The sequence below is a fragment of the Dipteris shenzhenensis genome, chromosome 19, assembly GCF_047967505.1.
Source record: "Dipteris shenzhenensis isolate YYH24624 ecotype China chromosome 19, Dip_SZ_1.0, whole genome shotgun sequence".
NCBI classification, from domain to species: domain Eukaryota; kingdom Viridiplantae; phylum Streptophyta; class Polypodiopsida; order Gleicheniales; family Dipteridaceae; genus Dipteris; species Dipteris shenzhenensis.
The window spans coordinates 271,333-277,520 of record NC_141614.1 but is presented as its reverse complement, the minus strand read 5'-3'; the positions used below and the strand labels follow the sequence as shown (position 1 = coordinate 277,520).

At 47.0% G+C, this 6,188-nt stretch overlaps 1 pseudogene across 1 annotated transcript; it reads left to right on the top strand.

The window, feature by feature from the left end:
- The first annotated feature begins 858 nt into the window (after positions 1-858).
- On the top strand, positions 859-5,014 carry LOC147889876 (pentatricopeptide repeat-containing protein At2g34400-like; annotated as a pseudogene). Its single transcript, XR_015542767.1, has 4 exons — positions 859-996; positions 1,124-1,278; positions 1,405-1,481; positions 1,565-5,014. The product of XR_015542767.1 is annotated as a pentatricopeptide repeat-containing protein At2g34400-like (transcript).
- The last annotated feature ends 1,174 nt before the right edge of the window (positions 5,015-6,188 follow it).

Below are 6,188 nucleotides of genomic sequence, written 5' to 3'. Positions count from 1 at the left end.
TAAAATAAACAAGGATTCATGAGAGACGTATGGATTAGGTACCGCATAGGTAACGGACGAAAATCAATCGAGAGAACGAAAATTGATTTGCGAGACGCCACAACTGATTGACCATCGATTGAGAGGGAGGAGATTGATTTAGAAGGTGGTGGAAAACCTTGTATATGCCACATGAACGAGCATGCGGTCATTGCTGAAATTAACTCTATGGTTTTGGGAGATTGGTATCCTTCTTCAAACTAATTTGTGAACATTGCCACTCTAGATCATAGCCTTGGGCATCAATACACAAAACTATGAGCTAGGCATTCCCTTCATGAAGAAAGTAGTACACCACAAGATTGACTTCAGGGACAGAATCGGTATCCCGTTGTAGGAGGAGCTCACGAAAGACGTAAGTGCTACTTGAAATATCCGTGAAAATAAGTTGCTTGCAGCAACTCATGTGGCTTTGAAATAGCTAATAAACAACTAAGAGCGCGGCCACATGGAGCCCGCTTAACCTCCAAGAACAGAGCTGAACGGAGCTGCACTACTGTTTGTAGAGGTGAGGCGTATCTGAGGACCAGGGCACATGTAAACAGATGTAGGGAAGCTTTGACGGGCACACCGATCGATGCAAGGGATGGCCAAAGCAGGAGAATGGAGCTTTGGAGGTCCAACAGAGGGGGGTTTTACTCCATTCTTTAGTTGAGAGTTTGAGTATGTGAGAAGGGTGGACTCGAGGCACTCATCGATGCTCTCAAACATGATGCTATCTCTCCTTCGCCTCCAAACATTGAATTTCGATGAGGGAGTTATGTTTTCATGTGACTTGCATTTCACCCACAAAAGATTCGTTCTCCCTCCAAAGCGTTGTGCATGTGACCGCCCTCTAAGGTGGTTTACACACTTTGGGCACCCAAGATGCAATAAATGCATCTCACCATGGGCGGGCTGTGGGTGGGCAATCTATATGCATGGGGCAGTAGTCAGGAAATGGATCGCATGAAGCAGGTGGGCATTTTGACGTTCCGAGCTTTGAGGTCGAGAGCCTGTATTTCTCCTTTATGCTAAGCCCTCCCCTTTTTCCAAACGTTCATCCTTCGATGACGACCAACAATTTAACCCTCTCATCTGACAGAGACCCCTGTTATACGTCGCGCGCAACCGCAACGAAACTCCTTAACCCTCTCTTCGCTGAAGTTCGTATCCTTTTGCGGAGGGGAGAACCACAGTCCCACTGGATGGCAGCTCGTCTGCGCAGGCAATCAAGCTTCAACTCTCCCATGGCTTCAGGTATTTCTGTCCTCCGTCTATTTTTTGCAACAGTCGTTTTCGAAAAAATTGAAATAGAACCTGATCTATTTCCGAGCTTGCTGTTCTTTTCTGACACTCAAATTTCGTTGTGGTCATACTTCGCAGGTAGGTCAAGGACCGAACGCTTATGGAAGGAGTACTTCACAGATCCCTCCCAGTGGTGGGACAACCGAGAGAGTAAAGTAAGTTTGCGACGAGTCTGGGCTGAAATGATTTGAACAGGTGAAGCTATAGATTGGCTAGTCTGACGAGGCTCTTGACACAGACAAACCCAAGATCACCAGATTTCAAGCATAAGATTATGAACGACTGGCTATGGGTAGACGGCTGGAACAATCCAGGTTGGGTTAAAGACATGCTCGAGAAAAAGGGGAAATTATCCACTCATAAGGCCCAAGGCCGTACCTTGGGGGAGGACTGTGGCCAGGCTGGCTTCAGGTCTGAAGTAAACGTGACCATACCACAAGAAGTTTGCGAGAAGAGTGGCTGGGAAACCCTCAGCTTAGAGGATGCACTGACGTCTATGGAACGGATGCCTGAGCTACCTTCAGTGGAGAACCTTACATGCATCTTACTAAAGTGCAAAAGAAGGAAAAATCTGCGGTGTACCAGGCGCTTATATGCCTATATGTGCAAAAATGGGCTGGAAGATCATAGATCTCTTGGGAATTACCTCGTCCCAACGTTGGTTGAAGTTGGAAGCATATGTGATGCTCAGCAGGCTTTTACCAAGTTGGCTGATCGGAATGTCTATTCGTGGACTTCGCTCATCATTGCTTACATTGAATGTGGTTCCCCACAGCACGCCCTCAAGCTCTACCAGAAAATGCAAAAGGATTCTGTAGTTCCAAGCAAGTATACATTTGTGGCCATATTGAAGGCTTGTTCTAATTTGAAAGATGCAGGAAGAGGTCTACAAATGCATGCCGAGATTGCCAGAATGGAGCTAGAAAGAGACCATTTTGTTGGCAACACCTTGGTGGATATGTATGCTAAATGTGGCTTGCTTGCAGAAGCAAGGGAAGCGTTTGCCAGGCTGCCAGTTCGAGACATAGTATCGTGGACTGCACTAATCACAGGATATGCTGAGCATGGGCTTGGTGAGGAAGCGCTGAACTGTTTCAAACAAATGCAACTGGAGGGTCTCTCTCTAGATGCTGCCGCATTTATTGGCAGCCTTAAAGCTTGTTGCAGCATAGGAGCCATAGAACAGGGCCGGGAAATACATGCCGAAACAGCCAGAAAGGGGCTGCAACAAGAGCTGTTTGTTGGCAGCACCTTGGTGGATATGTATGCCAAATGTGGTTCACTTGCAGAAGCATGTGAAGCTTTTGACAAGCTGCCCGTTCGAAATGGAGTTGCTTGGAATGCACTAATTGCAGGATATGCTGAGCATGGACTTGGTGAGGAAGTGCTGTACTGTTTCGAACAGATGCAAGTGGAAGGTGTCTCTCCAGATGCTGTCACATTTGTTTGCAGCTTGAAAGCTTGTGGCAGCATAGGTGCCATAGACAAGGGCCGAAAAATACATGCTGACATTGCCAGGATGCAGATGGAAATAGATCTTTTTGCTGGCAACACCTTGGTGGATATGTATTCCCAGAATGGCTCAATTACAGAAGCTCAGGAGGCATTTGATAAGTTGCTAGTTCGAGACATAGTCTCCTGGACTGCACTACTCGCAGGATATGCACAGCTAGGAGAAAGTGAAATTGTTTTCCATATGCTTGAGAGCATGAGAGGAGAAGGCATAAAATTAGACAGGGTCACATTATCTATTGTGCTTACTGCATGCAGTCACACAGGGCTAGTGGATAGGGGCCAGAAGTACTTCGAAACCATGAGCAAAGAATATAGCATCACTCCGAGTATTGAACATTACACTAGCATGGTTGATCTCCTTGGCCGCGCAGGCCAATTAGACAAGGCAGTAGTGATGGTAAAGAAGATGCCTTTCTGTCCTGATCTTGTGGTGTGGCTTACATTGTTGGGTGCTTGTCGAAAGTGGGGTAATGTGGTGCTTGGAAGATTGGCCTTCAAACATGCAATGCAGCTGGATGACAAGTATGCTTCAGCTTATGTTTTGATGTCTAACATCTATGCAGAGGCTCACATGCAAGAGGAAGAGAAGTAGGTCGAGGAAATGAGAGTGAAAGAACAAGCGTGGAAGATGCCAGGACACAGTTGGTGGACTGACATGGATCAGATTGTTCATTCTTTTTTTAGAGGATACATGACATTCTCAAAGCAAGAATATATTGTGAAGCTAGAAGATATTTCTATTAAAAAAGTGGTCTTCTAGCGTCACAAAAAAGAATAATCTTTTTATAAAAATTAGGCAGGAAGGGTATGCCCCAGATTTGCCACAAGACTTATCTAATGATGCAACAAGAAATGGGTTATATGGCCAGAGTGAGAAGCTGGCTACTGTGTGCGCCTTAATCAATACACCCAAGGATGTGTTGTCAAGAATCTCTGGGTTTGTAAGGCCTGTCATGCAGCCTGCTCATATCAAAGATAGAGCAGCGATGTGAACCGCATTCATATCTTCAAGGGAAGTGTGCTTATGGGAACTCTTGGTGATGCTAGTGTCTCTAGATTTGCTAATGGCCCTGTTATTTCAAATGTTCCTGCAGAATGATTGTGGACGGTATTCAGACGAGGATAATATTTGAGTTTTGTAATCAGACAGTATGCAACAAATGGAGTGCATGTTGGAAAGGTCACCTCCCCATTTGTAAGCCCCCATATGAAGAGAGCATGGGGAAGGGAGACCTAGGGCAGGATGTGCCCAAGACAAAAAGAAGAGAGGGGGCTGCCACATGGGCAGCACCTCACATCAAAGAACATGGAAGGTACCCGGAGCTAGGATGGATCTGCAGCAGCAAAAGGCGAAGCAGTAGCCAGCACAAGGGACCCATAATAGGAGGTGATCACATGGCCTGGTAGAGGCACAATGATGGCGGGATGTGCAGGATGGATAATCGCAGACGTGGAGCAGGTTTTGGGCCTGTTTGGAGGCCCTGGTTCAGGGCTGGAGAGGGGCACCCAGGTGGGCAGGAGCAGCAGCAAGGAGGGCTGCAAGGGACTTACCCTGGGGGGCATATTTATAGCCCACACAGGTTGGCCAGGCAGGCCTGCATAAGGGCTAGGCCCTTCCAATGAGATGAGGGCCAAAGGCCCTAGATATGGAGCCCCACGAGGGGCCCAACCAGTTGGCCAAGGGGGGGGAAGTGAACCGACCAGCAGTCGTCCATTTAAGGCTGCTGGGACTGTAGGTTCTCCAGCCCTTGAGGGCCTATAAAAGGAGAGGCTTGATGCCTCACAATTCATCCAGCCTTGCAGCTTTTGGAGGAGCAGAAAGGAGCAGCATATACACCATCCTTGGGCCTCTACACAGGAATTGAAGGAGAGAAGTGTTGCTGCAGACTTAGCTCTAGGGAGAGGCTGAACCTAGACTGTCTTCCAGGGCAGAAGGTTGCTGAGATTATTCCGGACAGAAAGTCTACAGACGCTCAAGGTGGAGCATTTGGGCTTGAGTCTAGAGATATCCGGCAGATAGTAGAAGTACCTTGTGGTAAGACCAGAGGACCACACGATTGGTGGGACTCTGGATCTATCTCTTTTGTATTGTGTCCATAGCTTTGGACTGAAATATATTATTTTGGTGGTTTCCCTATTTGGCTGGTTCATTGTCTATTGATGAGTGTTCACATCTATGTGATGCATATTAAGTAAAGAAGTTTGTGATTCCACTCCCACACACACACACACACACACACACACACACACACACACAGAGTGTCAGCTCTTGGGCTATTCTATCAGTCTTTCATTGTCTGTTGGTCGATTTCTAACATGGTATCAGAGCCAAAGTAGGAGGCTCACAAGTGTGGGAGCCTAAAGGCAGGGACCTTGCTGAAGGACAACCTTGATTCAGAAGCTCTTGGGAATCGACTTCCACGATTGGAGGACAGTGTCCTTGCGAGGAGGGTGACCTAGGTTCAGTTGAGTACATATCGAGTTCTAGTCTATGGAAGGTTGAGTTTGATTAACTTTGCTGTGTGGTTTAGCAGCAGAGGTGTTGGTTTTAGAAGCCTCTTCAGTCCCTTCTCTCCCTTAGATTTCTTTATTTTACCATCCCTAACTTTGGAGCGTGTGGGAAACTGGAGAGGACAAATTACCCGATCTTGAAGGTGAAGATCCAGAGTCATTTAGTGGCTCAGAAGTTGTGGAAATTGACAACGGGAGTGGAGGCGAAGCCAGAGGATATGGTGGACAAAGAGGGAAAGATACTCATGTCAGTAGATGGAGAGGAGCTCGAAGCCTGGGAAGGCAGAGATGCCCATGCTTTGGCATTGATCATAGGGACTACAGTGGACTTTGTGCTTCCTCACATCCAGATGGCTGACATGTTAGTAGAGACGTGGACCATTTTGAAGGATTTGTATGAGACAGACAATACATCCCAGATCTTGCTTCGCCAGCATCAGCTCTATAATTTGGATATGAATGAGGGAGATTCGGTACATGACCACTTGACGAAGGTCAAGGTGGTGAGGGATCAACTAGCATCGCTTGGTCAAAAGGTGGACTCGTGCCATTTGGCCTTGATGGTACTGAGGAGGCTACCTTGGAGCTTCAAAAGCTTCATAACGACTGTGGCATCAAGACAGAGGACCAAACCTTCGACTTTTAAGGAGTTGGGTCCATTACTGCTCCAGGAAGAAGCTAGGGAGAAGCTCTACAACAACAGCAAAGATGAAAAGGCGTTGCTAGCGAAGGATTACGTTGGCAAAGGGAAGGGCAAGCCTAACGATGGCAAGTCTAAGAAGGATGACTTTGATGACGAGGACACTTTCAAGAGGAAGTAGAAGAAGAAGTGCTTT